Source organism: Callithrix jacchus, chromosome 8, assembly GCF_049354715.1.
Source record: "Callithrix jacchus isolate 240 chromosome 8, calJac240_pri, whole genome shotgun sequence".
Taxonomy (NCBI): Eukaryota; Metazoa; Chordata; class Mammalia; order Primates; family Cebidae; genus Callithrix; species Callithrix jacchus.
Window position 1 is genome coordinate 122,204,680 of NC_133509.1, and position 27,985 is coordinate 122,232,664.

General features: G+C 38.1%; 1 long non-coding RNA gene across 1 annotated transcript in view; it reads right to left on the reverse strand.

The window, feature by feature from the left end:
* Positions 1–514: 514 nt before the first annotated feature.
* LOC128928850 (uncharacterized) overlaps positions 515–27,985 on the reverse strand; it is a 315,424-nt gene continuing 287,953 nt past the window's right edge. The window contains exon 3 of the long non-coding RNA XR_008474531.2: positions 515–1,812. This is a non-coding gene — a long non-coding RNA (uncharacterized LOC128928850). The remainder of the gene's footprint in view (positions 1,813–27,985) is intronic.

The window sequence follows — 27,985 nt, forward strand, 5'->3', positions numbered from 1 at the left end:
AATTAAATTTTCGTTAACTGGCCAGTATCCCAACCTCTCAACCATCACAGTCTACTGCCAGGTCAGTTTCTTTTTAAATGCCAGTCTTGTTTTTTGTCAGTGTAAATACTTATGTGTCATTAGTGTTCTAAGCATGTCATTTACTCAGAACATGCATCAGAGCAAAAGAGTACAATCCAGGACTGATTACCTGACTGCTATGGAACAACACAGGTGGTGAAATGTTGCATAAAAACAAGCAAACAAATGATAATAAAGCTTCTCCGGCAGAATCATAATTACATCAGGCTGGGGTATGCTGGGGTATGATCACTAGACTGATAGGCAAAGGGCACCGCCATCCAACAATCTAAGAGTCAAGATTTGGACTCAATAATCCTAACAGCCAGAGGACTGAAGGAAATGGGAAGAAGAAAAGAATTAACACGCCATGCCTTCACTATACATCAAATAATATCTGTTTAATTATAACAACGGTATTCCTCGAAGGGCACTTTTGTCCCCATTTGATTGATAAAAGAAAGCGATAAAAATATAGCATACATAATTTGCCCTTTTTCCTAGGCCAGACAATTCCATTGGCTAAGTAAGCTTCTCTAGCCTCCACTTTTATAAACAGGCGTTTTCTATGTCATTCTCAAACGTAATAACAATAATAATCTTGTCCACTACTGCTTATTGTTCCATAGCTATGTGAGCTTGGACTCAAGTCTAAATCACTCTGACTCCATGGTTCAGGCTCACTACTGATGCTGGAGAGGGAAAAAAAAGGATTCTGCAGGCAGCCAGAAATCATTGCCTTCAAGAGAGAGTGGTGTTCCTTGTTTGTGTTTTTAATGGGACGGTTTTAAAAATACAATATAATAATGTTCTCATCTTTATAAGCCTAAGCCTGTAGTCCAAGTTCTTACTTGTGATTTACAAAGATTGTTATTAACTTATATTTTATGTTTCAATATGATGCTAATTCTTGAGGCTCTTGAGATATGTAGATCTGCTTTGCAACTCTTTAGCTTACCTTTTGACCAGAGAAATCACAATTTTCACTTCTTTCTGCTGGCAGTGTGTTTGATAATTCTAATTTGTCTCTTTATTAAAAAAGCAGCTCTTTATAAATGACCTCTTCCATCTAGCTAAGTACATGCATATTTGTTGACAGAGTTTGTGGTCTTTCCAATACTTACTTTTTCCACTCTTAAATGTGTCTTAATTCATTTATATCAGGCTCCACATTAGGATTGAAGATTTGATAGATGGGGAATCAAGTAATAAAAGTGAATTATGAGAAGAGTTAAAACATCTAACTTTTTTCTTTTTTGTAATCTTCTTTAATTAAGTCCTTTTGTTAATTTAAAACAACAACAAAATCTTAGTGTTAGTAATTTGTAGCCACCCATCCTCCCCCAAAGATAGCCAATATTCTTCTTTTTTGGTTCCAATTCAAGTGAAATAAAATAAGCCGATGTCTTTGCCAGGCGAGTGTGTGGTCATAGTGTCCATATCAGAAATGCTTATGTTGTTCTTATGTCCTTTAGCTCAACTCCAGAAGAGTAATCTTCCATGTCAGGCCTGATCACCATATTAGTAAGATCAGGGGCAGGTATACTCCATAAAGGCATCACCAGCTTCACTGGCTCCCACAGGACGAGGCTGGCATTGAGATTCAAGAACAGATGGATCCCCAGTGGGAATCGGGAGAACTGGATCAACTGCTGGAGGAGAGGAGGCCTTTTTGCAGTAGACAGGCTGATCCTATGAGCAGGCTCTTGTCTCCAGGCTCTCAGGCACCAGCTCCTGGGGGAACCTGCCAGACTAAAGTGTAGACTTGTTGAGAGAATAGCGATTTTGTAAAAAGCACTGGGTAGCGTTATATGGCTTTATTTCCTAAGTGTTCTTCAGCAAATGCTCTTAGCCTATTTACACTTCTTAAACATACTAACAATTCAGGCTGAAAATCAAATTCAATTCTCCTCTTATCTTTGCCAGTTTCCTCTGCTTCTGAGTCCTTAATGGACCAGGTACAAATATGTAAATATCATGCTTTATTTAGGTAATTAATTTCCATAAGGTCAAGACTGAGTGATAAGAATACTACCTTCATTTTATGAATAATTCATTTCTATGGAATATTTTATTCATTCAGACTTTATGGAAACAGTGTAAACTTTTAAGTACCCATATCTGTGACTGAATCCCAGTTATATCTCTATAAGCTGAGTGGCTGGGCAACTTGCTTAATCTTTCTCAGCCTCTCTGTCTCCATCTAAAAGGTGAGTTTAATAATACTGCAAATGCTCATATTATGATAGGACTTTAAATAAATAAATACATATAAAATATATATGTTAGATATACAGATAGATGCTTCATTTATGTCATTTTACTTTCTTCCCAGTCTTGGGTGCCTTAAAAAACATTCAGCTAAATCAGAATTTTTAATTTAACTAACATTTTGCTTGAAAAAAATGACAGTGAATACACAAATAGCCTGGGTAGTTAAATAAATAAAAAGAAGCAAGTAGGCAAAACTAATAGGACACATAAGCATACATTTAAGAATGTAGGACTTTAGCATGTATTTTGTGCTTAACACAATGATGAATTTTTTTGTACATCATCCTATCTGAGCTTTATAATACATCCAGTAAAATGAATTAATACTTTTATCATCTCTATTTTACAGTTGGGAACTTTCCAGAGGGGTTAAGTTACTTGGTCAAAGTCACCCTGAGAATGTGTCAGATTTAGGTATGTGTTTACCATGAAGCACATGAAGCTTAAGATGCCCAACTTTCACAAGGCCCTTCAACTGCTGGCAGAAACCCAGAAAAGAGTTCCAACAGCGATACACTATTGTAAACTTTGCAAAAGTATTATATAAATTCTAGGTGAAACAACACATGTGCTGTGGTTGGAATATGGTTTGTGCCCACTAAAACTCAAGTGGAGGCTTGGACCCCAGTGTGTTGGTGTTGAGAGGTGGTGGGAGGTTTGGAGATCTCCACCCTCATGAAGGCATTAATACTATCTCATGGAAGTGAGATACACTCCGGGGACTGAATTAGTTTCCACAAAAGTGGGTTGTTATACCATAAGATTGTCCCACATGTTTTGCCTGTTTTTCACACACTCTTATCTTGTGGTGCTATCCGCCATATCATAATGTAGCATGACGTTCTGGCCAGCTGTAGCTGTCTGACCTTGAACTCCCAGCCACCAGAACCATGAGCTAAATAACCTCTTTTATCATTATCATTTTTTAAATAAATTACTCAGCCTCAGAAAATGGACTAAGATGATATGCATTTGCTCCTGATAAAAGTATCTTCTCAGTAAGACCTCTCTGTACTAAACTAAAATTTCAACCTTCTAATCCCTCTTTTAATTTCCTTTTATCCCTACGCTTACCATGATCTAATATCTTTAGATATATATTTTAATAATTTATCTTATTTGTTGTTAACTCCCTCATTAAAATGGAAGATAAACAAGGGCGGATTTTTTTTTTTTCTGTTATACTCTAGCACCGACAGCAGTATCTAGCACATAGTAACAATTCAATACAAATTTGTTAAATGAATGAATGAATTGGAATTCCTCTGAATTGGAATTCAAATTCCAGAACCTGTGTCTTTTACCATAGCATTATACTGCCTCCCTGAGGGAAACACTCCCCTTTCATCATAGACAACCTCTCTTTTTCCCTATGTGTATGTGAACAAAAATCCAACTCATAAGGCTTTGAATTGCCTCTGAGATAATGATGAATCGGTTACCATTTAATTGTATCTAAGAATTATGGAACAACATTTGAGACCTGACAGGTATAGAGCAACAGACGAAGCCCAATTAAGGGAAACGTATCCCTGAAGAAGAGGCTTGCAACAGGAAAGTTGAAAATGGAAGTAACAGAAAACATGGTTCCACATGCTGAGCATGTTCCCCTAACTCAGGTGAATGAGAGTGTAAGTGCAAGATTCTGCTGAAAGCCGATGCTCTCTTGGATCTACGTCCCAAGTTAAACTGTTAAAATCCTTCCTCCACGAAAGGGAGCATAGATAATATCACATAGAAGATCCTCCTTGTAAGTTACTTCTCTTGTTTGCATTTCTCAGGGAATATATGTCTAATAATACCAAGGCTAAAAACAATCATGTTTTTAAAGATTAGCCATCTCATACATAAAATATAACACACTGCATGTATTATAGAGTCACAAGGAGACTCAAGTTATGTTTACACATCAAAATCCAACCAACAATGTATAATTACAATGTACTCCTCAATATTAATAATTTTCATTAATTAGCTGATCAAAATATTCTTATGAACTACATATTTGATTTTTTCCAGAGGAAAAAATCTGTATGATTCCATGCTGTTTACAACTGTCCTAAAGGTTTCAGTTCACGTTTCTTCCTTACTATGTATTGAAGATGTGAAAATGCACCATTATAAATCAGCTGTCTGATATTCAGGGTTACCTTAAAGATAAAGGTTGAATCCTGCAAAAATTTGAATTAGTTAATGCCCCTAGATCCTCCCTGGGAAGTTTATTTGGGGCTGGGGGACATACATCCCAAATTCAAAATGTTTCACTGCTAGTATACGCAGTTCTTGAATTTTAGACTTTAAAGGTCTCATTAATTCCCCCATTTTGATCCTGAGACCCAAAGAGAATAAATGCCCTCCTCAGTGTTCCACAAACAACAGTTCAGGGCAGAAGCAAGCCTTCAAATGCCACTTGTGTCAGACACAGATTATGTTCACCTGCTGGGACTCCCTCAGCCCTGGCCACTTCCTGCCACTTCCTGCACTTGCTCAGCCACTTCTCTGAGTGACCCTTCCAGGCTTGCCCTGAGAGTATACTCTCACCAGACACTGAATCAGTTGGTGCCTTGATCTTAAACTTCCTGGACTCCAGTACTGTGAGAAATAAATTTCTGTTGTTCATGAGCCTCCCAGTTTATGGTATTTTGTTATACAGCCTGAACAAACTAAGACTAGCAATGTTTCAAATCTGGGAGCTTTTTCAGAAGATAAAAGCCACCTCAAATACAATTAAGGTTTTCTCTAGTTACTCAAATCCCACAGTGAAACCATGCAGGTAATCAAGATATAAGAAAAAAAAATACCTATATGAAAATATATCAAGTGGAAATATCAAGGAGCCATAAAAACAATAAATATTTCCAAAAAGTATTGTACTAGCTATTTGTGTCATTTCTATAAAAAAGAAATAATTGAGTAAGGATTGGCCTCAGTCATGTTTGGCCAGTTGGTTCTCTGCCAGGATCCCCAGACATGGGGAGTAAGGTGAAGCTGATAATGCCATCGTGGCATTCCCAGAACGAAGGGCATTTGCAGTAAGAAGAAAAGGCTTCTGTATTTTGCCTTTAGAAATAAATGCATAATTGGCACAAAACTCAAATAATTTCTCAAACTATATTGGGAACTATATGTCTTGATTTTGCTACTAAAATCTTATTTGAAATTGGCAAAGACACTTAATATTCCTGGTTTCATTTATGTCATTGAACCCTGTTTTCCTTAATAGATCCCTTTGAGAATATACATTTTTAGAACTGTGGATTCTTTTTATAGGAATATGCACATAAAGTCTTACTCAAAAATTATAATAAGTTACAGCGATTTTTCTAACTCCTTAAAACCCACCCATGTATTTCAAGTTGCAAGCTCCTTATCTTGATGATAATGATTATAAATTTGTATCAAGAAAGGCAGAGAGCTGTTACCCAGAAAAACTCAGACGGAGATAGTATGCGCCATCTTTGAATCCAATTAGCCTTGCAGTTGATAGAGCTTTTAGGAGGGAGACTCAAAGAAGATTAAGTTCACAAAGGCAAAGAATAAAGCTACTACATGGAAGGATCCTCACCAAAAGAAGGACTTCTAATGTTAAGGTTTATTTCTCAAGACAGCTACCATGCTTTAGCTCCCATTGTTCCTGTTGCTTCCTTATTCTACAGAAGGTTACCTCTTTTTTCTTCTTCTTAATTTTAATTTTTAATTTTGGGGGCACATAGTAGGTAGATATATTTATGGGATACATGAAATATTTTTAAACAGGCATGCAATGTGTAATAATCACATTATGGTAAATGGAATATCCAGCACCTCAAGCATTATCCTTTGTGTTACAGCTAATCCAAGATATTTTTTTAAATATACAAATAAATTATTTTGACTACAGTCACTCTGTTGTACTAACAAATACTAGGTCTTAGTCATTCTTTCTAACTATCATTTTTGTACTCAGTAACCCTCTCCACTTCCCTGAAATACCCCCACACTACATTTCCCAGTGATGATAACTATCCTTCTACTCTCTATTTCCATGAGTTCAATTGTTTTAGGTTTTAGATCCCACATGTGAAGAATCTAAATGAGAACATGTGAAGTTTGTCCTTCTGTGCCTAGCTTATTTCACTTTCTATAATGACCTCCAATTTCATACATATTCCTCTTGTTGATAGGAAAATCGGGAATCAACATAAAGAAGGATGTAGAAGGGCCTTATGTACCTAAATATGTAAGGGACCATTATTGATTTTTTGCCAGCAACCACCCATTTTCTTGCCCTGAATTTTAGAGCAGAACTCTCTTCTTCATTATAGTCAGACATGGAAGAAGACAATTCCAACTTCATGAGATAAGGTCAGAATCCTCTTTCCAGTACAGGTAGGGAATGGGAATGTGACCTAATCTTGGCCAAGCAGTCAAGCTTTCAGGGACCTTTGAATACTGAGTCTCTGATGCAAAGCAGAATATAGAGCAAGCAGAGGTTTGAGTGACATGGCACTAGACCAGATTGTTTCAGCTACAAGATGTTTTCTGATTCCCAGTTCACATTTTAAAGAATCAAAGCCTGCTTTCAATTACAAAGTCTTATCTGTCAATTTGCTCTCAATAATCTCTCCACAAATCTTATGCCTAAGTTAGAGTTGGTTGTTGCTTACAAGCAAGAACCTTAGTACACCTTTAGGTATGAGTTTGAGGGTGTTCATGCCACAGTAATTTGAATTTCCTTCAGGAAAGTAGAATTTTAATAAAGAAGGCAAAAGACCAAAGTCAGACTCATATTTTCAACCTGTTATCAAATACATAACAATTAGCTAGCCATACCCACTCCATCTATAAAATGGATCTAATTTCTTCCCCATCATCTCATGGGTACATAAGACAGCTTCTATAGTTTGTGATCTCTTCAGAGAACTATAACACGATATGACATTTTAGTTGATATGTAAATTAGATAGAAATTTTCAAAGACTGATACACCCGAGTTTGCTTTTTACTAATGTTTCTGGATGAAGCAGTCATTATGACAAGCATTGCCAACCCTGACATGTATTTGAGAGAGTTGCCAGATAAAATACAGAATACTCAATTAAATTTGGATTTCAGATAAATAACATTTTTTAGTATAACTATGTCCCAAACATTAGCATATTTATACTAAAAAAAATTCATTGTTAATCTGAAATTCAAATTTAACTGGGAATTCAGAATTTTAATTTTCTAGATCTGACAACCCTAATTTAAGCATGTATGAGTCAAAGAGTTCAGAGAAAGTGTAGTTAACTTAGGAGAAAACTACATTATTGCCTCAAGTATACAAAAGGACCTGAAGGAAAAATTAAATTATCAAAATACCTGAATAATCAGGAAGGTTTCCCTTCTTTGATTAAAATAGAGAAATTTACACTATAATTGGTTTACTCAGCTGGTTCATTGGTAAGAATTATAGAGAGACACGGGGAGATGATAATCAAAGGGATAATAAAATAACATGGTTTAAAGAAAAGAATAGAGATAATTGAGTCAGACAGACTTAAATTTGTTATAATAAAATAATATATGCTCATAAATACTGTTGTAAACTTTAAAAAAAAATTGATATTCTAAAAGGCTGTTGGATCAAATAGTTTTAAAAGTATCTTACTGTACCTTTAAATTGCATTTGAGATTTTGGAAAAATGGAGAAGGAAGTACTTTTGGTGCTCAATCTGCCATCTTAAAAGAGGTAGTTAGAACTGAAATATCCCTATGGACCAGCCATGTGACCTTAAATGACTTTCTTTACCCTAGGCTTCACTTTCCCAGGTGCTAGATGTTAGTATTATGGTATCCACATTTGTTATGAAGAGTAAATAAACACATATTTGAAAGCATCAGGTAAGCACTGTGTCTAAGACATGAAAGACCCTGTATAAATATATATTTTTCCTTCTTCTTCCTTTTACTTCTCCTCTTGATGATAATTGTGGTATACTTCTACTCAAGGAGGTACCTATTTGGTAATTAGTTTATAGCCAACTAGGTCTTACCATTTTTATAGTTCATAAAGATTTTAATTATTAGAAATATTATTATTCTATAAGGTAAACATAGTTGTTGTTATTATTATTTTTAAAATGAAAAAATAGAGGCCCTGTCTTTGTTTAACTGCTATAACAATTACCATAGACTGGGTGGCTTAATAGAAATTTACTTCTCACAGTTCTGGAGGCTGGGAAGTCCAAGATCAAGATATTGGCAGATTAGGTGTCTGATGAGCATCCTCCTGGTTTGCAGATTGCTTGTCTTCCTGTATCCTTATAAGGCAGAGAGCATAGAGAGAGAAAACAAGCTTTCTCCTATCTCTTTTTATAAGGACACTAATCCCATTAAGAGGGCTACAGCCTCATGATCAAATTACCCTCCAAAGATCCCATTTGCAAATACCATCACATTGGGGATTAGAGTTGGAATATGTGATTTGGATGGGGAGGGCGCAAACATTCTATTTGTAGCGACTCTGAGGGTTCTAGGCATAGGAATCCAAAAAGGATACCACAGGTCAAGAATAATAATATGCATGACACAGAAACTTCCTCATTGTGTAGTAATTAGAAAATCTATTCTCAATTCAGTTATGCTTAATACCTGATAAGAAAAGTTAAGATATGAGAGACAAACCAAAATAGTTTTTCCACATGTAGATTTTCTCTTACTAATTAGAAGTCACAAAAGTAGACAAGCCCTAAATATGGTACTGAAAAATAAAAATAACAATGACATCAGTAGCTATCACAAATGAAACACTTGCTAAGATTGCACACCCAGCACTTTATATGGATGGTTGCATGTAACTCTCACAATATTTCTACAATGTAGCATTATTATTATTCCCATTTTTGTTTCAGGCAGGAAGGCACCAAGAAATTAGGGAAACATGCCCAAGGTCACACAGCTATTAACAGGAAGATCTGGAATTTAACATAGGTCTGTCTGAATGTCATCTGCATAGGGAAGCATCTAGATGAAATAATTATTTCTTGGAGTATTTCCAGAAACATAAATGAACACATAAATGTTTATTGTCTGCTTACTGGATGCCAAGTTAGTCAGAATGCCAATCTTATGAGTTAAGTAAGGATCATGATTTTTCCCCTGATTTTACATACAAGCAAACTGGCACTTAGTGGCATTTCCAAAATTACACAAGTATGCAAGAGTATTCACTGTGGTTCTAATAACTTTCCATACTCCAAACGAACATAATTTGATTTGTAGGAATTCATTCTGTACTACCAATGTTAGTGAAAACCCAAGCCAAAAATTTACGAGGCAATATTCTTTACACTAAAACGGGAATATTATCAAACTATTTGATATTTTCATTTCTTGATTCTGGTAAGGCCACTGTTTTGTTTTGTTTTGATGTGGAAAGCATGTTGTATTTGCAGAAAATAGTGGAAGGGAAATTCTTTGATCAATATGTGAGGGAAGTTGGAGGAATGCCTGGCTTCTAAACTCAGTCCTTTTGAGAGTCAAGTTCAAACAAGATTCTAAAAGTGGGTGTGAATCCTAGCATCAAACTGAATACAGAGACTGCAAACAATGACATTTGCATTTACCACTGGATTTTTTTTTTTCTGGTTCAGACTCTAACTGTGTGACCTTAACCTTGATCTAGTCACTTAACCTTAAGGAGCATAAGTCCTTTCATCAAATGAAAGAAAATCACCTTTCTCTAGGGCCCTTTTCTACACTGAAGTAAAAAGTTCTGCTGCTATGATTTTGGCAGGAATTATACTGACACCTTAATTTATTCTTCAAACTAATCTGTCTTATTGTGGAAAAATTATAAAACTCAAACAAGAAAAGAATTTGGCAATAATCCCATCCACACATTACCCTTCCCAAAATACTATTTGATATAGCCAGCCATCTAAGAAATAAATCATAAAGTATTTGAGAATAGAAAATACTTGGTACCAAAGAAACAACAGTGAGCAGTGAAACCAGTGAAGCTGGAAGTCAGTCTCTAGGCTAGACTTCTTTTGAAAGGGGGCAACGTGCAAGCATCTGCGCTGAATGCACCACATCAAAAAGATATGCTGAAGTCCTGATCCCAAGTAACTCAGCATGTGACCTCATTTGGAAAAGTGGCTGTAATAGAAGTAATCAATCTAAAATGAGGTCATTGGCACAGAGAGTAGAAGGATAGTTACCAGAGGCTGGGAAGAATAGTTGAGTTGGTTGGGGTGTAGCGGGGAGGTGGGGATGGTTAATGGGTACCAAAAATAGTTAGAAAGAATAAATAAGACCTACTCTTTGACAGCACAATAAAGTGACTATGGTCAATAATAACCTCATTGTACATTTAAAAACAACCAAGACTATGATTGGATGGTTGATAAAGGAGAAATGCTTGAGGGGATGGAGGGATACACGTTCTCCATGATGTAATTAGTATGCACTGCATGCCAATATCGAAACATCTCATGTACCCCATCAATATATCTACCTACTCTGCTCCCACAAATATTAAAAGTTAAAAATAAAATGAAGTAATTGGTGTGGGTCCTATTCTGATGTGGCTGGTGTTGTTATAGGAAAGGGACATTTTAATATAGAGCCAGTTAGACATGGAGGAAGATGCTGTGAAAACAGAGTGGGAGAAATGGCCCTGGGATGGAGTGACATGTACACAAACCAAGGGACACAAGGGGACTGCCAGAAAACACCAGAAGTTAGGACTCACAGAAAGGGTTACCCCAGAGAGAGTTGGGGGTCTGCTGACACTTTTATTTTGGAATTCTAGCTTGCAGTATTGTGAGGAAATCAAGTTCTGTTGTTTTAAATGACCTATTTTTTGGTGCTTTGAGGTAGAAGCCCTAGGAAACGAATAGAGCAAGCATCGCCTGGTTTTCTTATACCCTTGTTTACACTACAGGCTACACTCTGTGTCACAGCCCCTGCTTGTCATAATCAAGTGTGTGCATACTTATATACACACACATGCACACATACACTGACAACTTCTATTGCACATATGTAAGTTAATTGACATTGGTCACAGAAGAAACCAGCACCCTGCTTTATTCCACTTCATTTTAAGTGGCCTCTCTTGAGCTCTGCTTTCACAGGTGCTTGGTGGTGGTGGTTGTACAAAAACAGCATCAATAAGTTCCATTTAGGATGCCTATAAAAGAGCTAATAAAACTTGAACTTAAATCTATTGAGAAAACTGTACACTCAGACACTGTGTTAGGAAAATGGGGCTGGGCATGGTGGCTGATGCCTGTAATCTCAGCACTTTGGGAGGCTGAGGAGGACAGATCACTTGAGGTCAGGAGTTTGAGACCAGCCTGGCCAACTTGGTGAAACCCCATCTCTACTAAAAACACAAAAAAGTATCCAGGCATGGTGGTGCGTGCCTGCAGTCCCAGCTTCTCAGGAGGCTGAGGCATGGAGAATCACTTGAAGTGGGAGGTGGAGGTTACAGTGAGCCGAGATCGTGCAGTTGCACTGCATCCTGGTGACAAAACAAGACCCTGTCTAAAAAAATAATTTTTTTGGCCAGGCGCAGTGGCTCAAGCCTGTAATCCCAGCACTTTGGGAGGCCAAGGCGGGTGGATCACGAGGTCAGGATATCAAGACCATCCTGGTCAACATGGTGAAACCCCATCTCTACTAAAGATACAAAAAAATTAGCTGGGCATGGTGGCGCGTGCCTGTAATCCCAGCTACTCAGGAGGCTGAGGCAGGAGAATTGCCTGAATCCAGGAGGTGGAGGTAGCGGTGAGCCGAGATCGCGCCATTGCACTCCAGCCTGGGTAACAAGAGCAAAACTCCATCTCAAAAAAAAAAAAATAATAATAATAATAATTTTTTTTAAAAAGGAAAATGGAAAACATGTTATTGCACATTGAAAGTTATCATTTGTGTAGGCTTCAATTCAGAAATATGTTGAAGATTTGCCTGACAGTGATGATATGCAGAAAAGAAAATCAATATTAGGGCACATCTGACTACTGGGCCTGAGATTACTCCTTTGACAAGACCTTCAGTCCCTTGGCTTGGAATTTTGCCTCTCTCATAGTCCACCTATCCCCTATTTTCCTTCCTGGAACACCTGCGACTCGGTTGTTAACACTGTTATGAATTTACTGAGGTCAAAATATTCTAAACAGCAGGCATTGATGGATATAGGATACTAATGGAAGAAAATAAAGGTGCCAGTAACCGAAACTCAAAAATACAACCACGAAGAAAATATTTGGGTTGTTGCGGCATTTGGCACCAAGTAAACTGAACTAATAAACTCACCTATGAACATATATAATACTTCTTTAGAGATCCATTAATTGTTTCACTCCTCGACATTTCCCCAACTTTCCAGTTTCCTTATTCTATTTGGATGATATCACTTTTGGACCTTTGCCTAACGCTGCATTCTATACTGTTGAAATTGGTGAAAATTTCCAAATCTGACTCTTCTTTATTTCACAGATCAATGCTTATTCTTCTCTATTAGCTTATATAGACTTTAATGGCAAGAAATATGTCTTATACATATTTGTATAACTCCATCTGCTCATTCCAGAACATAGTAGAGTTTCTGCCTCATTGAAACTGTCCAGCAAGTGTTTGTAGATATAAGGTCTCAGGAAAAATTCGAACAGTGTAAGGCTAATTTCCTAATTCCTTACATTTAGTTGGAGAGAGGACTGAGAATTCCTGTGTTGAATTAAAAAACCATTCCACTCACCTTCTCCATCCTGTATCTTGTATTGTTGTTTATCTATTGGAATAATAGCAGAAACTTTGGGGAAGTGAGACATTCTGATAACTCTCTCAGTGTTTGGCACATAGACATCATCCTAAATGTTTACTTACTGTATAATTAACCTTTGCTGTGAAAAGGGGTCTGTACTTTTCAACCTGGAAGCCATCTCTCCTTTACTTATTGTTAATACATTCCAACAATATCCAAACATTATATTCAATATATTGTCTTCCTTTCTTTTCTTTCCTTTCCTTTCTCTCTCTCTCCTCTTTCTTTCTTTTCTTTTCTCTCTCTCTCTCTCTCTCTTCCTTTCTTTTTCTGTTTAGCTCTTTCTTTCTTTCCCCTTTAATGCTTAAAGTAATTATATATTTTGGTCACTGAACTACATTATTCCACTTTAAAATGGGGAAGCCAAATTTTCTTTCGGAGACAACTTCTACTTCAAATCAGTTGGTTCCAAAAGCCAACACAGGGTTAAACATTTTGAAGTCATGACAGACCCCTGATTGCTGGATATTAGATAAATGAGAAGGTTGGAACTGCAACACAGAAAGCCATCATTAATAAAGAGCATGTGCACGAAGGATCCTCTCACAGTACATCTTGTTGAAATGATAAAGGTGGAAAAATAATTAAAGAAATAGCATGTAGGGCCATTTAAAAACTGAAACCAAGGATAAAACCAACCACTTCAAGCCTCTGAAATGTAAAGTTGAAGCAAAAAAGGTTACGAGTTTCTGGATGTTCTGGTTACCTGCTAATTGGATCACCTAATAGTTGTTTTACCTGAATCCGCCATCTTTCCCAGCACAACAACGGGTGCACAGATGTCAACACATGGCAACAAACACATCTTCCCCACCCAAACAGTTTAGGTAATTAGTCCTACAGCATGCGACAGGCTCTGTTGCCTGAATGCAGTGCATGGAGACTGAGGGATTCACACAGGAATGAGACAAGAGCACAATTCACAGATGGCTTTCCTGGAGGGAAGAAGAAAGGCAATCACATGTACAGTTGGTTTCCATGCTCTTTGACTAAAAGTGTTGACAAAAACTTCACTTAAACTACCTATTGGGTATTATGCGGATTACCTGGGTGACAAAGTTATCTGTACACCAAATCTCCTTTGTGACATGCAATTTACCCATGTAACAGATCTGCACACATACCCCTTGACCCTAAAATGAAATAAAAAAGATTTCCCAGTTCATCTTTTTTTAAGTCAAAATATTTCAGACTGACTTGCTAGTTTTATAAATATAACTTCAAGACCACCACACCTTTTAATGAATTTTTTCAGTTGTTACATGTGTCTTTCCCTATCAAAAGTGAGAGATGACTAATGTATCTGACAAGGTTAAAATTGGTAGAATTTTAGGTTATTGTCAGAGTACGTTCTGTAGCTTACACAGGTATAGAAATATACAAGACAATAGCTGGTTTTTACAAATTAAAAAACTTTCTTTTTTCTGTTGAATAATGATTTCCCTAGAGACCACAAATCTATTGATCATTCAAAGCTAAGTTTGTTATATTTGTTGCAGTAATAGATAACACAACCTCTATAAGGTCAAGGGGAAAAAATGAGAAGATATTTATAGAAGGGCCCAGACTGGGTCATTTTAAGGTGGGTCTTGCAAGGCAGAGTTTATACCGTAGTTGCTTCAGGTTGATGAGAATAGGACTATGAGAATCTGGAAGGAAATTCTGATGAGAAAACGATCAGTCTTGACAAGTAAGCTATTTTAGTTGGCTGCGACTGTTGTCTTCCGAGAGCAAGTATCTTCTGGGAACTAAGTTACTGTTGCTTGTTCTCAGTGTTGTTTAATATTAAAGACGAAAAAATATGCCTGACGGCAACATTATTTAACATAGACACAAGAAGTGATATCAGTTTGAGTCTGTTTTCTCTTTTATTTCTTCCTTTTCCACTTCCTCACTCCCTTCCTTCTTTGCTTGTCTGCTTTCAAAACTGAATCAAGGCAGCCTGCAGTGAACGTTCAGTGGCAGTAAAACTGAAAACCATGTAGTCAAACACAGAATTCATAAATAAGAGAGGAAAAAGAAGCTTTATTAAAACTGTCATGGCCAGAGCTATCCATGAGCATCCTGAAAGTTCTCACAAAGAAGGAAATAAGATCTCTACAGAGAAAAAAAATGTCGATAGCAAGAATATAATAGTTTCATTAATAAAAGGAAACAGTCTTCTGGTCCTTAGCTTTGTGGAACAAAATATGCTAGAGAGAAATGAAGATTTTAAAAACACGTGGAAGGCTGTTATACTGGAACCTCAGGTACACCTGATGACTCAGTTAAAAATAGAAGATGAGACAACGTAACTGTGCTATACTGACACCTTTCTATGACATCCTTGAGTGTAGACCTGATTTCTGACCTTACCCTTTTTACTGGCCTAAAACATTACAGAAAGCCCTAGGTCCCTAGTTTGGGGCTTTTCTAACCAGAGAATTTGCTTTCTCCACATAGACTGCATAACCTACCAATTCAGGAATGCCTCTTTGGTATCACTGGCATTATTTGTCATTAGAATTATTGTTGCCAATTTTTCACTGTCTTGTAGAATTATCCATGTACTTCCTTGCCACGGGCTCAGAATAGACAGAAAATGTTTCCCTGGCCGTGAAACTTGTCTTAGATAGAGGGATGTTAGTAAAATGGAAATGTGATTGGAAATGTGCGTATAGGATTGGACTTACCTTCTTGCACTTTTACCATAGCCATGATAGAAAGTTCCTGAGTTGCCTACTGAGTTGCCTACACATACAAGAGAATGTGACCTCAGTCAGTGGCCCAAAGTTTACTGGAACCCAGATCAGTTTAGCCAATCTCTAGCTGGCTCAAAGATGTGTGAGCACAAATTAATTATGTGTTTTCAGCCACTGAGTTGAAGAGTAGGGGTGGGGATGGCTGCCCCGTGTTACTGTAGCAATGACTGACATCTATAGCCTCTCTGAGGCCTTTCAGAGCCCAGTCCTCTATGTATATTGTAACTGTTCTGCCTCAGTGATTAATGAGTCATAATTATTATTTTTAGCAATTTGAAAATCTGGCCCAGACCTGGGTGGTCTGGCCTACCTCAGTGAATTCTTAGTTGTTTCCCTCCAAACTCACTGATGTGGTACTCTTGAATGCACTGGCCAATGACCCATCACATTTCTGCTGATGGCTACCATGGTAAGAAAGATTAGTTGAGAAGTTGCCCAAACCTTGCCCTAAGGTCTTGAAGTATCTGTAGACTTCTATTGTTCCTGAGTTCACTGACATTCAACACACACACACACACACACACACACACACACACACAGGCACACAAGTTAGTACAATTTTTCTTGTGTCTTAAATACCACTGCTCCAGGATCTGCTTACCCTTCTCTGGAATGGGGTGGAGAAGGTCGAATGCCTTTCACATGAAAGGTGGGCAAGGTAGGGATGGAGTAGAATCTATACTGTGGCTCTTAGAGCAGTCACAGAGGCAGCCAGTCCCCAGAAGAGAAGAGTGATGCTGTGCTCTTTTTGTTGCTTCTGGGTGAAAAGGAAAAAGCTGAGGTTCATCCAGATACTTCCCTCCCAAATTCAACTAATGTGAGTTAAAAATGCCTCTCCCCATCCTCATACACATCAGAAATCGTGTCTGATTTTCCCACCACCACCCCCTGAAAATAATCTAACATTCCACATAAAATAAAAATAATCTCAGCATTTGGGGGACAGATGTTGCTCAACCCTAAAATTTGGCCAGCCTTGACACTTGACAGCGTCTCTTGTTAGATGTGTGCCTGGGTTCTGTCTTCCCCTGGGGACATCCCAGGTAATAGTCTCACACTGGTGCCAAACCCATTACCCCGGGAAGCAATCAGCTTATCTTCCACTTCTGGCAACATTTATCCTTTTCCTTATTTATTTGGATAGGCTTGACTTTGGCTTATTACTAATAATCTTAGTTTGTATTTTGATTAATGTTTAAGCTCCTTCAAATCCTTTTGGAAAAGGCTGAGGGCTAAAGCTTAAATAAACAATGGGATATTTTCAGACTTCAAAGAAGCATTACCTTAAGGGAACTAGCCAGTCTCTGGAATGCTGAGCCTCTTTCTGCGTGATCTAATTAGCTCTGGGATCTGGCAAACCTGTGCAATCCAAATGCATTCAGCAGAGCTTCTGGCATGGTTTCTCCATTACCCTCATGTCTGGGCTCACCACATCCTTGGATCATCATCTGAAGGAAACAGTTCCTTCTGTTCTTGTCAAATTCTGCCTGGGGAATGAATATCAGTCCTCCTCACCCACCTTCCCATCTTTCCTTTGGATTGTGACAAAAATAATAAGTCAGGTGGTTTAGTCTTTCTTGCCCCAAGTGTAAGGCCTTCAGGCTAATGACTTTGACCTTTATGAGAAGCAAAAGAGGAAGAACAGCATCAAAACACTGGGGAATAGGAGTTCTGACTGCAAGTCTCTTTGCTGAGAATTACTCTTATAGACCTTGAATAGAAATAGGGAAAAGACTTAACAATTTACGAGAAAAACCAAGTAAAATAACTCTCCAATGCCCTCCATGGGTCAGCACTAGTCCTGCCCTGTGGAAGTAGAACTTTTCACAGATGGAGGAAAACAATCCTGTCAGTGAAGAAAAAGAAGAGCTGCAGAACGCTGTTCACTCTTCGTCTTCCTCGTCGCACCTTTGCATCTGCTCTCCTTGGGATGTCAACCAGTCCAAGCTGTTGCTAGCTGTAAAGCAGGTAGATCAGGTGTCAGCAAATCATAGCCCGTGGGCCAAATGCAGCTCCCACCTTCTTTTTGTAAATGAAGTTTTATCGGAGCAAGCTACACTCATTGTTAATGCATTGTCCATGTCTGATTTCGTACAGCAATGGCAGGGTTGAATAGTTGAAAAAGAGACCATATAATCTGCAAAGACTAAAATATTTACTATCTAATATTTATAGAAAAGTTTTGTTGATAGATGAAAAGACAAGGGTAAAAGGAAGCCCAAGATAAACCTGGTTTCAAAACGCAATGTAATTTCAGTTCCCATTCCTCGGGCCAGGATCAATTTTTTCCATATTTGCAGACATGGAGCAGAATTCTCTCAAGAATTTTATACTCAGAAATCAACATAGCCCCAATTGATAATAAATATTCCCAGCAAGACATGCATTTTCTAAGAAAAGTTCCCCATGGAAATTATTTTACAAAAAGTATAAAGAAGGCCAGGATATAGCATAATTTCCATCATGCCTAAACCCATATTCTTTTCTTTTTTACTTCTCTGCAGGTTCCTAGCCTGAAATTAAGTCCTCAGCTACTTACTAAAAAGGACTCCCCAAAGCATCCCTTATGCGATTGCACGCTATGGTGCAGGGGCTCTTCTAAACCCTCACACAGAAAACACAACCACAAAGGCCTTGGCAAGTGGTTAAGAATAAAATCAATTCACATCCCTCTGTAAGATATGTGTTCTTTAGAGAGCATTAAAAACCTGTTGGAATGCATGTCGACACTGCCTGCTTGTAAAACATATTCAATTATTCATTTTACTCACCTGACTGACCACTTAAAAACTGTGCAGTCTGTGCTTCAGCAATAATTTTATTTCTAAGTGTTCCGCCTGGTTATTTTTCTGTGTGTGCACACTATTAATTAATGACTATGAAGAAGTCCATAAATTTCAGCATTCAATAGTAGTGGTGCTTGAATCTATTACCCATGAAAGCCAGCGTCCACAGTCACTGAGTAGGCACAAGGAGATAAGTATTGATTTTATTTTTGAGTTTTAATTTCTTCTCATTTAATCTGAATGAGCGAATTGCATTTCAGCAGACCTCAGTGCAGTGAGGCAGGGTGGGGTGCACACAGTCATTTCTCCACAGGATGGGTTCAGCCTACCTGCTCACATTCTGCCGGCTTTGTGTGTTTCACTGATGGAGATGATAAACCATTTGAGGCTCTTAAAAAGTGCAGTCAAATCCTCTCTAGGCATTAGTGTCTTATTGAGACAAAAGAATTATCGACCTCCGGTGTTCAAAACCTAAGTCTCCAATAAAACTACTGGTGTGCTTGCATTTGGTTGATTTAGCTTCCCTGAGTATTATTGAGATGGTATTAATGAGAGAGTACAATGTCTTTATTGGCAAATGGGGACATCAGGGCTCTAGAGTGGCCCTGTGCTTCTTTGATGAAACCTGCAATTGATATAGGCAGGAGACAGGGAAACACTCTGTAGAAGCTGGTGGTTCCCCAGCAAAGGCCCCACCCTCAAGCCTGGAGACCTATGGCCTTAAATGGAGATAGGCATTCCTGTTTTTGCGCCCAAAATGTTGCCTTTTAGCCTGCCACACCCATAATCGTGTACCCATATAATCCCCAAACCCCAGGCTCTAGAAGCAGACAAGCAGACAAAGAGACAAACCAAGAAATGGTGGAAAGACACACCAGAGAAAGAGAGGAGGAGGAATGTCTGAATACAGAGAGGAATTTGGCTGAAGGTGGTCAGAGAGGAGTGCAGCTGCTGGACAACTGGGCTCCAGGGGAAGGTCATCTTCCCACTCCTTCCCTGCTTGGGGCTCCCCATCCATCCTGCTGAGAGCCACCTCCACCACTCAATAATGTCCCCCCAACCCCCACATCCATCCTTCAAGTCCATGTGTGATCCAAATCTTCTGGGACGCTGGACAAGAGCTCAGGATACAGAAAACTGTCATACTGGCCCTCTGCCCTTGCAGAAAGGCAGAGGGTCCACTGAACTGGTTGACAGTCAAACTGCCCGCAGACAGCAGGGTTAAAAGGCACACTGTAATACACACCCACCTGGGCTCCACATCTACCCATCTGCATGCCCCCTCTTCCATCAGGGGTTTGAGCAGTGGCAGCAACTGAACAGGCAAGCCACACTCCTGTTACACCTCCTACGAGGGGGATCAGGGAATCTCCCCTTTCGTAGCATAAGGAGGAATGTGATGTACCTCTGTGCTCCATCTGTTTAATGAAGATGAGAAAACCCAGATCACCACCTATCTGGACCAAAATCCACATAGAGAAGTTGAAGGAAAATTTTTGCTGCTTTTAAGAAAAGCCAGTGATTTTAGCTACTATAAATTCTTGGTGTCAAATACAGAGAAATGTTTTTAAAAGTGAAATGGGTAGAAAGGAAAGCTTTATGATGCTTGAAGCTTAAAATAAAATATCTAAAATCATTTTATTGAGGAAATTTTACTGTAGTGCTTACCATGTGCTGATGAGTGATGTATGCAATTAACGTAAATTAATGACTTTAAACCTCATAACAGTAAGCAGATCAGGCACTATTACCATTACCTGCAGAGTTGTTCTGGGTTTGTTTATTAGTTTATTTTGGTTCCATATGAAGTTTAAGGTGGTTTTTTCCAGTTCTATGAAGAAGGTCATTGGTAGCTTGATGGGGATAGCATTGAATCTATAAATTACTATGGGCAATATGGCCATTTTCACAATATTGTTTCTTCCTAACCATGAGCATGGAATGTTTCTCCATCTGTTTGTGTCCTCTCTTATTTCATTGAGCAGTGGTTTGTATTTCTCCTTGAAGAAGTCCTTTACATCCTTTGTTAGTTGTATTCCTAGGTATTTTTATTCTCTTTGTAGCAATTGTGAATGGCAGTTCGTTCTTGATTTGGCTCTCTTTAAAGTCTGTTAGTGGTGTATAGGAATGCTTGTGATTTTTGCACATTGATTTTGTATCCTGAGACTTTGCTGAAGTTGCTTATCAGTTTAAGGAGATTTTGGGCTGAAAAGATGGGATCTTCTAAACATGCAATCATGTTGTCTACAAATAGAGACAATTTGACTTCCTCCTTTCCTATTTGAATATCCTTTATTTCTTTTTCTTGCCTGATTTCTCTGGCTAGAACTTCCAGTACTATATTGAATAGGAGTGGTGAGAGAGGGCATCCTTGTCTAGTGCCAGATTTCAAAAAGGGAATGCTTCCAGTTTTTGTCCATTCAGTATGATATTGGCTGTGGGTCTGTTGTAAATAGCTTTTATTATTTTGAGATACATTCCACTGATACCTAGTTTATTGAGATTTTTTAGCATAAAGTGCTGTTGAATTTTGTCAAAGGCCTTCTCTGCATCTATTGAGATAATCATGTGGTTTTTGTCTTTGGTTCTGTTTATGTGGTGAATTACATTTAATGACTTGTGTATGTTGAACCAGCCTTTCATCCCCGGGATGAAGCCTACTTTTGATGTGCTATTGCAATCAGTTTGCCATTATTGTATTGAAGATTTTTGCATCTATGTTCATCATGGATATTGGCTTGAAGTTTTCTTTTCTTGTTGAGTCTCTGCCAGGTTTTGGTATCAGGATGATGTTGGTCTCATAAAATGATTTGGGGAGGATGACGATCATTAAAAAATCTGGAGACAACAGATGTTGGAGAAGATGTGGAGAAATAGGAACACTTTTGCATTGTCAGTGGGAGTGTAAATTAGTTCAACCACTATGGAAGACAGTGTGATGATTCCTCAAGGACCTAGAAATAGAAATTCCATTTGATCCAGCAATCCCATTACTGGGTATATATCCAAAGGATTATAAATGGTTCTATTATAAGGACACATGCACACGAATGTTCATTGTGGCACTGTTTACAATAGCAAAGACTTGGAACCAACCCAAATGTCCATCGATGATAGACTGGACAGGGAAAATGTGGCACATATACACCATGGAATATTATGCAACCATAAAAAAACAATGAGTTCATGTCCTTTGTAGGGACATGGATGAACCTGGAAACCACCATTCTCAGCAAACTGAAACAAGAACAGAAAATCAAACACCGTGTGTTCTCACTCATAGGTGGGTGTTGAACAATGAGAACACATGGATACAGGGAGGGGAGCATCACATACTGAAGTCTGTGGTAGGGGGACCAGGGGAGGGACAGCAGGGGGCGGGGAGTTGTGGAGGGATAACATGGGGAGAAATGCCAGATATGGGTGATGGGGATAGAGGCAGCAAACCACATTGCCATGTATGTACCTATGCAACAATCCTACATGTTCTTTACATGTACCCCAGAACCTAAAATGCAATAAAATATATGTATATATATTAGAAATGTACGTAGGCATATGCTTCGACTAGATGTTAAGCTGGGGCATTCAAAGATAAAATCAAGTTTATCACTGAAAACACTAATATAATTTTTATCTGATTAAATTGGACTTGAAATCAAATCATTTGCATTTTAAAACAATATTTCTATTAGATATTTATGTTGGCATTTTTATTAGAATGTACCACATTTTAATAGGTATTTTCAGTTGTTTGAAAAATCATTAGGATTGGTTCTGTGAACACTACTAGTGTATTTAAGATAATAGGTAAACTTTTAAAGTTTTTCTTTCTTTGAAAATATGTTAAATTATATTCTGAGTTTATAGTAGTTAGATTTCAGTAAAAGTAAAATGCAGTCTTACAATGCAGACTAAAGTATATATATATTTTATACCTATCTTATATTGATAACTGTTTCCTTTGTCCTGTGGGAGAATACAAAAGTAGTAATACAGACTGATGGATGCCACAAGCACATGGTCTAATAAGAAGTTGGGGTGAAAGGCTAGGCATGGTGGCTCACGCCTGTAATCCCAGCACTTTGGGAGGCCCAGGCAGGTGGATCACAAGGTCAGGAGTTTAAGATCAGCTTGGTCAACATGGTGAAACCCTATCTCTACTAAAAATACAAAAATAAACCAGGCGTGTGCCTGTAATCCCAGCTACTTGGGAGGCTGAGGCCTGAGAACTGCTTGAATCCAGGAGGCAGAGGTTGCAGTGAGCCATTGTGCCGCTGCACTCCAGCCTGGGTGGCAGAGTGAGACTCTGTATCAAAAAAACAAACAAAAAAAAGGAAGTGGGGGTGAAAAAGTCAAGTGAACTAGGCTGAGCAAGGATGAACACAATAAATAGGATAATAATACATCGCCCGTGCAGTAAAGACTGCAGGTTGCATGGACATTGGGAACTGAGAACAAGAGTAACATATTAGGAGAAGCTTAACAGGGGAAAATCACTAAGTTGGAATTAGGCTTAACTAAGGCAGTACCTACAAGACCACTTTATATACAGTGAGGTAAGATTCAAATCTGATGCAGAAACAGCTTCTTGTCCCCTAGGACACAAGGAATTAGAAGGCCTTCAACATAGCCCTATCTTTAATCTTTCGTCACTCATTATTGCATGTTGTTATACGTAATTTATTTTTTTCTGAGGATCCATTTTCTCTTTCACAAGATTGGCGTATTTCTATCGCTAATTAAAACTCACTGAAAAATCCATGTTTTTCACATTCTATTTTAGTTGACAAAAAAGCTCTGCAGATATGAATTTTATCATTGACCCCATAAAGACCCAGGGAGGATGAATGTGAGAAATGTGATAAAATACACAAGTTCTTCATAAACTGGAAAATGCTCTTTCTTTTTTATAAACTGGAAATTATCTCCTTTTTCTCTTACCTCTTTAACAATTTATTTTGGTAAAATACTACCTAGAAAAAGATGTTGCTTTAGAGTTTTCTAATGGCCTTTATTATTAAGTGGCTGCTAAAAAGCTAGGACATTAAAAGGTATAATAATTGTGTAATCATAAGCTTTATAATGATTATTTGAGGAAGTCTGAAGATCACTCTCTTAGTCCCTTATTAAAAGTATATCTCAAATCAAACCTGAAGCAGAAGTGAGAATTAAAGGAAGAAAATAATTTAGGCTCAGAATAGGCATGCTGATATGCACACATCTCTCTCAGAACCAACGAGCCTGAGTGCATTTCCATTTAAGAATCGGAGGATGCATTTGATTTCAGTTCACTCTTCCCTGCCACTCTAAATGAGAAATTGAAATGAACCCCTATGCAACTTTTACAATTTTGGAAATATTGCATTTGGGCAGCAAGTTTCTTGTCATTTCCCTATTAATGCCAATTTCTGAGGTAAACCATCCCATAATATTTTTAACAGGTCAACGGCCAGAGTAATAGAGAAATTTCAATATATCAGTTTTCATTTTGTATTGGAAGTGGGGGAGCTGACTGTCATTCCAGAAATTTAGGTTTGCTAACAGAACCTACTGTTATGTAAAACTCCCATTTGACAGGTCTCCATCTTTTTCCAGGGAAAAATATATTTTAATGTTTTAATTCCGTTTATTTATAATTATAATTTCATGTCCTAAAGAATTACGTTCGATTAACTTTTAAAGTTTTCCTCCATATCTTTTATAATTGTTTTCCAGGTACAGGTAATGTCATATGGTGCAGACTACCAATTAATTACAGAGATTCATGGAGTTGAAGTAAAGGACAAAGGTGTAGATTTTGATTTTTCATATACTCTTCTTAGTAAAGTGAGAAAAATCTTGATAAAGGAAATGTTAACCATTCGGGACACATTCTTACATTAATGCAAACTAGTAGTTGCTGACTTGGTTTTCCTTGTCTGAAAGTAAAATAAAAATGAGTCCAATACCACAAGAGCCCAGAAATCAAACTGTGTGAACTGAAAAGAGATTTCTTAGTGATAAAATGCAAATTATACTTTGGTCTCTAGTTCTCTTTAAAAAATATTTTTGGAAGCATAGGAAGGAGCAAATAGCAGGAAGAAGATGAAAGGTCCTTGGAAGTACTCATCACAGGGAAAAAAGTAGAATTTTCACATACACTTTTGAACCTGCAAGATTAAGCCATTCCGTATAGAACAGTGTTTCAAAGTCTGGGCTCAGGAACAAAGAAAACATGAAGTCACATTTCACTTTTTCTGCTTACAAGAAACTTAGGCAAGTTCCTTAATTCCACCAGCGACAGGTTAGTAAATTGTAGATGAGGATAATAATAGTAATAGTAATAATTCAATCATGTATGAGATTTTAAGGGCCATGGTAAAAGAAAACATGTGACGTGGCTGTCACAGATCCTGACAGTAGTAAGTGTTTAAAAGTTGTTGACTGGTTGCATGGTACCCATTCGCCTTTCTGGTAACACAATTTCTTTTCCTTTGGGGGCACTCTGCCTCATTAGCATCCTTGTGAGTCAACTAGAAATGACTTCACCCTTGTTTGAACCAAGATTAGCCTGTCGGTCTAATTCCCAGGTTGATTGTTGATTGATCAGTGAAGAGGCTCTCTCTCTCTCTCATCTGAGTCCTGAGTGCCAAAACCAACAAACCTGAAGTTTGTTATTTCCTACATGATGGAGAGGGCCTTCCAACCCACCCAAGGAAGAACAAAGCAGAGAATGGAGACTCCTCTGAGGAAATCAGTATTCCAGGTTTAATGGAATCCCATTTCATACCTTGAACCTCCTAGGTAGTTGACATGGTAAATTGTCTGTTGGTTTAAGCTACTGTGAGTTAGGTCTTTGTCATTAGCAATCCATACTCATTCCTAACCAGTTTTTACAGTTAGCCTAATGGCAAGAAATTCATGGCAGTAGGGATTTTAGAATGGCAAAAATGATTCAAATCTCTAAGGCACTAATAAGGTAGCAGACTGGAAGAGGCTTCACTGGAAGGTTGCTCATATCTGCTATACACTTGATATCTTGAAGCAAAATTGTTTTCTTCATGTGCCGAAAATAGTTTAAGAAAACCTTACAAATAGAAAGATTGTCATACGTTAAATAGCTGTTGACTGTGTCTTTATTATCCTAGGCTTGGGTCCTCCAGGGGTAATTTTCACTAAGTTTTCCCTCATTTTAATTCTTGACTTGCCTTTTAAGCAAAATAACACATGTACTTTGTTTATGGTGCTTTCTTTCTTTGAAAAATAGTATACATATTTTTAAGGAGTTTTAAATCTTTTCTAAAGGATCTCACATCAGAAGTTTGTCCATGTGTCTAACAAACTTAAGGAATTGTCTTAGTCCATTTAACTGCTCTTGCAAAATGCCATAACCTGGGCAGATTACAAACAGAAATTTCTCACTCACAGTTCTAGAGGCTAAGAAGTCCAAGATCAAGGCCTGTTTCCTGGTTTACAGAAGGAGGCTTCTTGCCATGTCCTCACATAGTAAAAAGGGAAAGGGAGCTCCATTAGGCCTCTTTTAATAGGTTGGTGCAAAAGTAGTTGTGGTTTTTGCCATTTGAAAGTAATGGCTTATTACATAGGTATACACATGCCACGGAGGTTTGCTGCATCTATCACCCCGTTATCTACATTAGGTAGGTATTTCTCCTAATAATATCCCTCCCCTATCCCCAACCCGCTGCTATCCCTCCCCTAGCCCCCCACACCCTGATAGGCCCTGGTGTGTGATGTTACCCTCCCTGTGTCCATTGTTCAACACCCACTTATGGGTGAGAACATGCAGTGTTTGATTTCTTGTTCCTGTATCAGTTTGCCAAACCCACACATTCTGCACATGTACCCAGGAACTTAAAGTATAATTAAAAAAAATAAATGAATACGTTTAAAAAAAACACCAGGTGTACATGTAATTTACGTGGAAGCTCTTTGTTGCACCTATTTAATTAAAGCTGAGTAAGGCAAAAAAAAAAAAAAAAGGTAATGGCAAAAACAGCAATTACTTTTGCACCAACCTGACATAAGGGTGCTAATCTCTCTTAGGAGAGTACAGCCCTCTTGATTTAATACCTCTCAAAGGCCCTACCTCCCAATGCTATAACATGAGTTAGTAGGTTTCAACATATAAATTTGAGGGGGAAACAAACATTTAGACTATAGTATTCTATCCCTGGCTCCTCAAAATATGTCTTTCTCATGTGCAAAATGCATTAATTCCATTCTAATAGCTCCAAAACTGTTAACTCATTCCAGTATCAACTTTAAGTCCAAAAATCTCATCTAAAGATCATGTAAGTCAAGTATGACTGCGACTCAAGCTATGATTTATCCTGAGGCAAATTGCTTTCTGTCCATAAACGTGATATCATATTTTGTGCTTCCAAAATACAATGATAGGGCAGATTTAGGATAGATATTCCCATTCCAAAAGGGAATAGAAGAAAGCAATAATAAGCCTAAATCCCAACAAGGCAAAAGACGTTAAACCTTGATTCTTGAGCATAATCTTTGTCTCAATGTCCTGCCTTCCACACATACTGTGATGGGTTCAGTCCTCCAAAGCTCCCCTATGTGTTTGCTGTGGATAGCCCACACCATATTTCTCAGGTTGGAGTCAGATGCCTGTGGCTCTCTTAGGCTGGAAGTGCAAGCTGATATCTTTATCATTCTGAGGTCTTGGGGCAGCCCCACCCCCACAACTCCATTAGACATTGCCCTAATTGGGACTCTTTGCAGTGGCCCCACTCCTACAGGAGCCCTTTGCCTGGGTTCTGTGTCCAAGGCTCAGGGGTTCCATCCTTTAAATCCCAGGTGGAGGTGACTATACCCCAGTGCTCAGGCACTTCGTGTGGTGATAGCAGAGATGGAACCATGAGGTTTACAGTTTGTGCCCTCTGGAGTGGTGATCACCACAGCCCAAACTGTGTCTGGTCCCACTGGAGCCACATCTGTGGTGGCCAAGGACTACTATACCAGAATTCAGATAGTGCAGCTTTGCAATCTATGCATCCTCCAGGCTCTTGCAGTCTGGCCCATGCTAAGAGAGGCAGCCCCAATGATCTCTGAAATGTATTTGGAAATATTTTTCCATTGTTTAGGAGAACAAGTCCTGGTTTCTTTATATATGGCAGATTAAACTAATCTCTATGAAAAGGTCACTCAGGAACACCCTTGTTCTCTCCCAAACAAGCTTTTTCTTTTCTTTCAATGTGGATAGGTTGAGAATTTTCCCATTTTTAAAATTCTATTCTTTTGATCAAAAAATTCCAACTTTAAATTGTCTCCCATCTCACACTTTACTGTAAGTACTCCAGAGAAGCCAAGCT